General features: G+C 39.1%; 1 long non-coding RNA gene across 1 annotated transcript in view; it reads right to left on the bottom strand.

Moving 5' to 3' along the window:
• Positions 1-1,302: 1,302 nt before the first annotated feature.
• LOC139184500 (uncharacterized) overlaps positions 1,303-9,644 on the bottom strand; it is a 53,601-nt gene continuing 45,259 nt past the window's right edge. Inside the window, exons 2-3 of the long non-coding RNA XR_011567990.1 lie at positions 2,845-3,015; positions 1,303-2,056 (exon numbers count right to left, since the gene is read on the bottom strand). This is a non-coding gene — a long non-coding RNA (uncharacterized lncRNA). The remainder of the gene's footprint in view (positions 2,057-2,844; positions 3,016-9,644) is intronic.

Raw genomic sequence — 9,644 nt, 5'->3', positions numbered from 1 at the left:
TACCTCCTAAAGAATAACTCCTTTCTTCCCTACCTACCCCTAGTCCTGACGATTACATTATACATTCTGTCTTTATGATTTTGACTATTCTAAGTAACTCATATAATATAGGTATATAAAATATATTCATCTCCTTTTGTTGACAGTATGTAAAAAAGGTTTTGTTTTTCACTTGGCTCATTCTTTATGATGTTATATGATTCAGTGTAGCAAGATACTATTTCTAGTAGAATATTATGCCCCTCCTCTTAAAATTTCCTGTATACAAGAATCAACAAAGTCATTATTTAAATATTTATTTATTTGGCTGTGCCACATGTTGGTTGCAGTATGCTGGGTCTTCAGTTGTAGCATATGGGATCTATTTCCCTGAAACAGATCCTGTGCCCCCTGCATTTGGGAGCTCAGAGTCTTAGCCACTGGATCACCAAGAAAACCCCAACAAAGTCAATATTAAATCTGAAAAAATATGTTCTACAAATGTAATCACTATGCAGGAACTTCAATTTAGTTTCAGTTATGTTTTCTCTTCCCAAGTTTACTTAATCTAAATAAAAAACAAAGTTTCCACTTAGTTAATATAAATAAATAATATGTGATTTTCATTTTCTTAATTTTCTGCCAATATATCAAGAATTTGAAATTTAGGAATGTTGTAATTTTAACTACTTCTACATCCTACATTATTTAATTTGAGTTTTTACCTAACATTATACTTATATCATAAATGTTTTAAAACCATTCTTCCATATGGGTACTACTATTTAATCTTCTCTGCCTGTCTTGTAAGGGTTTGGGACTTGACAATGTATGTCTATAGCAGATACTCCTTGATAGCTATTTAAAAAATTGACATTGAATTTTTCTTGGGACTCATAATTAGATCATACATCCTACTCTTCCATGCAGTTCAGCAAGGCCATGCCACTGAGTTCCAGTCAGGAAATGAGAACAGAAGTGATGGGTATCCCTTCCAGGGCTGGACCATAAGAAACTTCTATGTATGCTCTTGCATGTTCTTTGTCTGTTTATATTTAGTGGGGTGAAGATGACCTCTGTTACATTGGAAGCCACATGTTGAAGATGATAAAGTCTCTGTCAGCCAGGTTATGGAATGATCACAAGCAGGTAAACTTTGACTACCAGAAACACCTTTCTTTCCTAGACTGTGAAGTAGGCTTTTGGGCACTGGTGAAATTTTGCAACATGTTTATCATTCTGTGTTACTATAACTGGTGTTACCAATCAATGCCTGGATTCATTGTTTGAGGTGATACAAAAGGAGACAGTGAGTACAACAGATAATTCAAAAATAAGGCACCCTTTACTTTTGTTGCCTCCATACTTATTATGAAAGGGGTAAAAACTTGGCTCTAAAGTGATTAGCAATGATGAGTCTAAGTAATTCTGGCTAGTAGCTAAACCATAATATAAGAAAATAATTGCAAGCAGTTTCACAGGATGAAGTATGATTCTACAGGAATTTCTCTTGCCATTCAACCTAAAGAAATAACTATGTGAAAGTGTTTCCCAAAACCTTTAGGACAATAGTCTTATAGTGTTTCAAAGACTGTTTTAATAATCTCCAATATATGGTGGTGCTTCCCAGGTGGTGCTAGTGGTAAAGAACCTGCCTGCCAATGCAGGAGACATAAGAGACTCAGGTTTGATCCCTGCTTTGGGAAGATCCCCTGGAGGAGGGCCTGGCAATGCACTCCAGTATTCTTGGCTGGAGAATGTCATGGACAGAGGAGCCTAGTGGGCTACAGCCTATAGGGTTGCAAATATTAAGACACGACTGAAGGGACTTAGCATGCATGCATGCATACACATATATGATGATACTGGAGCTCTTGGAGCATGGTAGTACTTTGTATATGTGGAAGAAATTTATAGAGCTTAGTGTTTGAGGATGATAGTAGAAATAGGTGTTTTCAAAAATTAGCATAGATAATTTTTTGATTGTCAGAGACATGTAGCAGTTAAAGTTGGAATGTTTCTCATCTTCAAAATGAATGTTAAGGAGGCCGACATGACATTCCACAGTGATGGAATCCTGAAACAGATAAAGCATAGGTATGACCATCAGTTTCATACCTCTAAGATCAAGGCAAAAGTTTTAAACATTTAAAATCAATGTAGGAGGCGGTCCTGAGATGGTGGAGGAATAGGATGGGGAGACCACTTTCTCCTCCACAAATTCATCAAAAGGACATTTGAACGCTGAATAAGTTCTGAATGTCAGCAGAGGACATCGGGCTTCTAGAAAAGCAGCCCATTGTCTTCTAAAGGCGGTAGGAAAAAATATAAAAGATAAAAAGAGAGACAAAAGAGATAGGGACAGAGATCCATCCCGGGAAGGGAGTCTTAAAAAAGAGAGGTTTCCAAACACCAGGAAACACTCTCACTGGCGAGTCTGTGGGGAGCCTTGGAACCACAGAGGGCAACATAACTGGGAGGAAAAATAAATAAATAATTAAAACCCACAGATTACATGCCCAACGGTAACTTCCAGTGAAGAAGCAGCGCAGATGCCTGCATCTGCCACTAGCAAGCGGGGGCTGGGCAGGGAGGCGTTGGCTGCATTGCTTAGAGTAAGGACCAGGCCTGAATGCCCCGAGGGCAATCTGAGGAAGCTAACTTGAGATAGCAAACCAGACTGTGGGATAGCTACCTCGTGAAAAGCCCTAACCTATGACACCGCCAGGCCCGCTCACAGAACAAAGGACTGAGCAGAGCTAGCCGGCTGCGGACCGGCCCAATCCACTCCGGAGACAGGCAGGCAAGGGCAGCCAGAGCCAGAAGGGGGCAATCACGGCTCCAGAGAGGAATCATCTACCTTACCGCAAGCAGGCTTCGTTGCTAACCAAGACTTCTTGGGATTCTGAACTGTCCACATCTGCCTGAGAAGGTGCGCCAGTTATAAACCCAGAAAACAGCGGCAGGGACAGGGGAGGCGATAAGTTTTGCAGCAACCATGCTCGCCAAGCACCTGGTCACCTGAGCTGCTCGGACCTGAAAGTGAAAGAAAGTGAAGCTGCTCAGTCGTGTCTGATTCTTTGCGATCCTGTGGACTGTAGCCCACCAGGCTCCTCCGTCCATGGGATTCTCCAGGCAAGAATACTGGAGTGGGTTGCCATTTCCTTCTCCAGGGGATCTTTCTGACCCAGGGATCGAACTTAGGTCTCCTGCATTGCAGGCAGACGCTTTAACCTCTGAGCCACCAGGGAAGGGCACAAAACGCAGGCCCAACCGAGTCTGCACCTTTGTGGAGTACCTGAGTACCTGAACCTGAGTGGCCTAGACCCAGGAAGTGTATACAACCCAGGGCCGGCCTCAGACAGTTCCCAACAGAGCAACCTAGAGCCTAAGCAGTGTAGACTGGGCAAGCACACACGCCATGAGCAGGGGCAAACCCAGTGTGGCCAAGACACTGCGAGCACACACCAGTGTTGTTTGTTTTCAGCATCCCTACCTCCCCACAGCACGACTGAACAAGTGAGCCTGAAAAAGTGTCCACCACCACCCACTTGTGTCAGGGCGAAAATTAGACACTGAAGAGACCAGCAAACAGAAGAAGCTAAAACAAACAGAGGGAACCGCCTTGGATGTGACAGGTGCAATAGATTAAAACCTTGTAGTTAGCACTGACTACATAGGAAGGGGCCTATAGATCTTGAGAAGTATAAGCCAGATCAAGGAACTATCTGAAAATGAAATGACCCCACACTGTGCACAACAACACCAAAGTTTTAGATATATTTTTACTATTATTACTCTTTAATTAAAAATTTTTAAATATTTTTAAATTCTCTATTACTCCTTTAATTTTCATTTTTATAACCTACTATTACTTTGCAAAAAAAAGACCCTATTTTTTAAAGCAAACTTCATATATATATATATTTTATAATTTTTGTGACTTTTTTGTTTTTCTTTAATATTGTATTTTTGAAAATCCAACCTCTACTCTAGATTTTTAATCTTTGCTTTTGGGTATTTGTTATCAGTTTTGTACCTTTAAGAAAACCAATCTTCAGTACCCATTTTTACTAGGTAGAGAGATTACTGGCTTGACTGCTCTCTCCCACTTTGGACTCTCCTTTTTCTCCACCAGGTTGCCTCTATCTCCTCCCTCCCCTTTCTCTTCTCTACCCAAATCTGTGAATCTCTTTGTGTGTTCTTGACAGTGGAGAACACTTAGGGAGCTGATTACTGGCAGGATCTCTCTCCTTTTGATTCCCCACTTTATCCTCCTGGTCACCTCTAACTCCCTCCTCCCTCTTCTCTTCTCTGTGTAACTCCGTGAACATCTCTGAGTGGTCCAGACTGTGGAGAGCACATAGGGAAGTGATTACTGGCTAGCTTGCTCTCTTTTCTTTTGTTTCCCCCTCGTCTCATCCTGGTCACCTCTATCTTCCTCCTCCCTCTTCTCCATGTAACTCCATGAACCTCTCTGGGTGTCCCTCACTGTGGAGAAACTTTTCATCTTTAACCTAGATGTTCTATCAATGGTGCTGTATAGATGGATAAGTCTTGTGGCTACTGTAAAAATAAGACTGAAAACCAGAGACAGGAGCCTTAAGACCAAATCGTGAGAACACCAGAGAACTCCTGACTCCAGGGAACATTAATTGATAGGAGCTCATCAAATGTCTAGATACCTACACTGAAACCAAGCACCACACAAGGGCCAACAAGTTCCAGAGCAAGACATACCATGAAAATTCTCCAGCAACACAGGAACATAGCCCTGAGCTTCAATATACAAGCTGCCCAAAGTCACACCAAACCCACTGACATCTCATAACTCATCACTGGACACTTCATTGCACTCCAGAGAGAAGAAATCCAGCTCCACCCACCAGAACACCGACACAAGCTTCCCTAACTAGGAAACCTTGACAAGCCACCAGTCCAACCCCACCCACAGCGAGGAAACTCCACAATAAAGAGAACTCCACAAACTTCCAGGATACGGAAAGGCCACCCCAAACACAGCAATATAAACAAGATGAAGAGGCAGAGGAATACCCAGCAGGTAAAGGAATAGGATAAATGCCCACCAAACCAAACAAAAGAGGAAGAGATAGGGAATCTACCAGATAAAGAATTCTGAATAATGATAGTGAAAATGATCCAAAATCTTGAAAACAAAATGGAGTTACAGATAAATAGCCTGGAGACAAGGATTGAGAAGATGCAAGGAAGGTTTAACAAGGACCTAGAAGAAATAAAAAAGAGTCAATATAATGAATAATGCAATAAATGAGATCAAAAACACTCTGGAGGGAAACAACAGTAGAATAACAGAGGCAGAAGATAGGATAAGTGAAGTAGAAGATAGAATGGTAGAAATAAATGAAACAGAGAGGAGAAAAGAAAAACAGATTAAAAGAAATGAGGATAATCTCAGAGACCTCTGGGACAATGTCAAACACCCCAATATTTGAATCATAGGAATCCCAGAAGAAGAAGACAAAAAGAAAGACCATGAGAAAATACTTGATGAGATAATAGTTGAAAACTTCCCTAAAATGGGGAAGGAAATAATCACCCAAGTCCAAGAAACCCAGAGAGTCCAAAACAGGATAAATGCAAGGCGAAATACCCCAAGACACATATTAATCAAATTAACAAAGATCAAACACAAAGAACAAATATTAAAAGCAGCAAGGGGAAAACAACAAATAACACACAAGGGGATTCCCATAAGGATAACAGCTGATCTTTCAATAGAAACTCTTCAAGCCAGGAGGGAATGGCAAGACATACTTAAAGTGATGAAAGAAAATAACCTACAGCCCAGATTACTGTACCCAGCAAGGATCTCATTCAAATATGAAGGAGAAATCAAAAGCTTTACAGACAAGCAAAAGCTGAGAGAATTCTGCACCACCAAACCAGCTCTCCAACAAATGCTAAAGGATCTTCTCTAGACAGGAAACACAGAAAGGGTGTATAAACTCGAACCTAAAACAATAAAGTAAATGGCAATAGGATCATACTTATCAATAATTACCTTAAACGTAAATTGGTTGAATGCCCCAACCAAAAGACAAAGACTGGCTGAATGGATACAAGAACAAGACCCCTATATATGTTTACAAGAGATCCACCTCGAAACAAGGGACACATACAGACTGAAAATGAAGAGCTGGAAAAAGATATTCCATGCAAATAGAGACCAAAAGAAAGCAGGAATAGAAATAGTCATATCAGATAAAATAGACTTTAAAACAAAGGCTGTAAAAAGAGACAAAGAAGAACACTACATAATGATCAAAGGATCAATCCAAGAAGAAGATATAACAATCATAAATATATATGCACCCAGCATAGGAGCACCACAATATGTAAGACAAATGCTAACAAGTATGAAAAGGGAAATAAACAATAACAGAATAATAGTGGGAGACTTTAATACCCCACTCACACCTATGGCTAGATCAACTAAACAGAAAATTAACAAGGAAACACAAACTTTAAATGATACAACAGACCAGTTAGCCCTAATTGATATCTATAGGACATTTCACCCCAAAACAATGAATTTCACCTTTTTCTCAAGCACACACGGAAGCTTCTCCAGAATAGATCACATCCTGGGCCATAAATCTAGCCTTGGTAAATTCAAAAAAATTGAAATCTTTCCAAGCGTCTTTTCTGACCACAATACAGTAAGATTAGATCTCAATTACAGGAGAAAAACGATTAAAAATTCCAACATATGGAGGCTGAACAACATGCTGCTGAATAACCAACAAATCACAGAAGAAATCAAAAAAGAAATAAAAATTTGCATAGAAATGAATGAAAATGAAAACACAACAACCCAAAACCTGTGGGACACTGTAAAAGGGGAAGGTTCATAGCAATACAGGCATACCTCAAGAAACAAGAAAAAAGTCAAATAAATAACCTAACTCTACACCTAAAGCAACTAGAAAAGGAAGAAATGAAGAACCCCAGGGTTAGTAGAAGGAAAGAAATCTTAAAAATTAGGGCAGAAATAAATGCAAAAGAAACAAAAGAGACCATAGCAAAAATCAACAAAGCCAAAAGCTGGTTCTTTGAAAGGATAAATAAAATTGACAAACCATTAGCCAGACTCATCAAGAAACAAAGGGAGAAAAATCAAATCCATAAAATTAGACATGAAACTGGAGAGATCACAACAGACAACACAGAAATACAAAGGATCATAAGGGACTACGATGAGAAATTATATGCCAATAAAATGGACAACGTGGAAGAAATGGACAAATTCTTAGAAAAGTACAACTTTCCAAAACTGGACCAGGAAGAAATAGAAAATCTTAACAGACCCATCATAAGCACGGAAATTGAAACTGTAATCAGAAATCTTCCAGCAAACAAAAGCCCAGGTCCAGACGGCTTCACAGCTGAATTCTACCAAAAATTTAGAGAAGAGCTAACACCTATCCTGCTCAAACTCTTCCAGAAAATTGCAGAGGAAGGTAGACTTCCAAACTCATTCTATGAGGCCACCATCACCCTAATACCAAAACCTGACAAAGATCTCACAAAAAAAGAAAACTACAGGCCAATATCACTGATGTACATAGATGCAAAAATCCTTAACAAAATTCTAGCAATCAGAATCCAACAACACATTAAAAAGATCATACACCATGACCAAGTGGGCTTTATCCCAGGGATACAAGGATTCTTCAATATCCGCAAATCAATCAGTGTAATACACCACATTAACAAATTGAAAAATAAAAGCTATATGATTACCTCAATAGATGCAGAGAAAGCCTTTGACAAAATGCAACATCCATTTATGATAAACCCCCCCAGAAAGGCAGGGATAGACAGAACATACCTCAACTTAATAAAAGCTATATATGACAAACCCACAGCAAACATTATCCTCAATGGTGAAAAACTGAAAGCATTTCCCCTAAAGTTAGTAGCAAGACAAGGGTGCCCACTCTCACCACTACTATTCAACATAATTTTGGAAGTTTTGGCCACAGCAATCAGAGCAGAAAAAGAAATAAAAGGAATCCAAATTGGAAAAGAAGTAAAACTCTCACTGTTTGCAGATGACATGATCCTCTACATAGAAAACCCTAAAGACTCCACCAGAAAATTACTACAGCTAATCAATGAATATAGTAAAGTTGCAGGATATAAAGTCAACATACAGAAATCCCTTGCATTCCTATACACTAATAACGAGAAAACAGAAATAGAAATTAAGGAAACAATTCCATTCACCATTGCAATGAAAAGAATAAAATACTTAGGAATATATCTACCTAAAGAAACAAAAGACCTATATATATAAAACTATAAAACACTGGTGAAAGAAACCAAAGAGGACACTAATAGATGGAGAAATATACCGTGTTCATGGATTGGAAGAATCAATATAGTGAAAATGAGTATACTACCCAAAGCAATCTATAGATTCAATGCAATCCCTATCAAGCTACCAACTGTATCCACAGAGCTAGAACAAATAATTTCACAATTTGTATGGAAATACAAAAAAACTTCGAATAGTCAAAGCAATCTTTAGAAAGAAGAATGGAACTGGAGGAATCAACCTGCCTGACTTCAGGCTCTACCACAAAGCCACAGTCATCAAGACAGTATGGTACTGGCACAAAGATAGAAATATAGATCAATGGAACAAAATAGAAAGCCAGAGATAAATCCACACACCTATGGACACCTTATCTTTGACAAAGAAGGCAAGAATATACAATGGAGAAAAGACAATCTCTTTAACAAGTGGTGCTGGGAAAAGTGGTCAACCACTTGTGAAAGAATGAAACTAGAACAGTTTCTAACACCATACACAAAAATAAACTCAAAAACACAAAAATAAACTCAAAATAGATTAAAGATCTAAACATAAGACCAGAAACTATAAAACTCCTAGAGGAGAACATAGGCAAAACACTCTCCAACATAAATCACAGCAGGATCCTCTATGACCCACCTCTCAGAATATTGGAAATAAAAGCAAAAATAAACAAATGGGACCTAATTAAACTTAAAAGCTTCCGCACAACAAAGGAAATTATAAGCAAGGTGAAAAGACAGCCTTCAGAATGGGAGAAAATAATAGCAAATGAAGCAACTGACAAAGAATTAATCTCAAAAATATACAAGCAACTCCTGCAGCTCAATTCCAGAAAAATAAATGACCCAATCAAAAAATGGGCCAAAGAACTAGACATTTCTCCAAAGAAGATATACAGATGGCTAAAGATGCTCAACATCACTCATTATCAGAGAAATGCAAATCAAAACCACTATGAGGTACCATTTCACGCCAGTCAGAATGGCTGCGATCCAAAAGTCTACAAGCAATAAATGCTGGAGAAGGTGTGGAGAAAAGGGAACCCTCTTACGCTGTTGGTGGGAATGCAAACTAGTACAGCCAGTATGGAGAACAGTGTGGAGATTGCTTAAAAAACTGGAAATAGAACTGCCATATGACCCAGCAACCCCATTGCTGTGCATACACACCGAGGAAACCAGAATTGAAAGAAACACATGTACCCCAATGTTCATTGCAGCACTGTTTACAATAGCCAGGACGTGGAAGCAACCTAGATGTCCACCAGCAGATGAATGAATAAGAAAGCAGTGGTACATAT

The sequence above is a fragment of the Bos indicus genome, chromosome 8, assembly GCF_029378745.1.
Source record: "Bos indicus isolate NIAB-ARS_2022 breed Sahiwal x Tharparkar chromosome 8, NIAB-ARS_B.indTharparkar_mat_pri_1.0, whole genome shotgun sequence".
Taxonomy (NCBI): Eukaryota; Metazoa; Chordata; class Mammalia; order Artiodactyla; family Bovidae; genus Bos; species Bos indicus.
The sequence above is the reverse complement of the archived record's forward strand: the minus strand, read 5'-3'. Positions and strand labels throughout refer to the sequence as shown.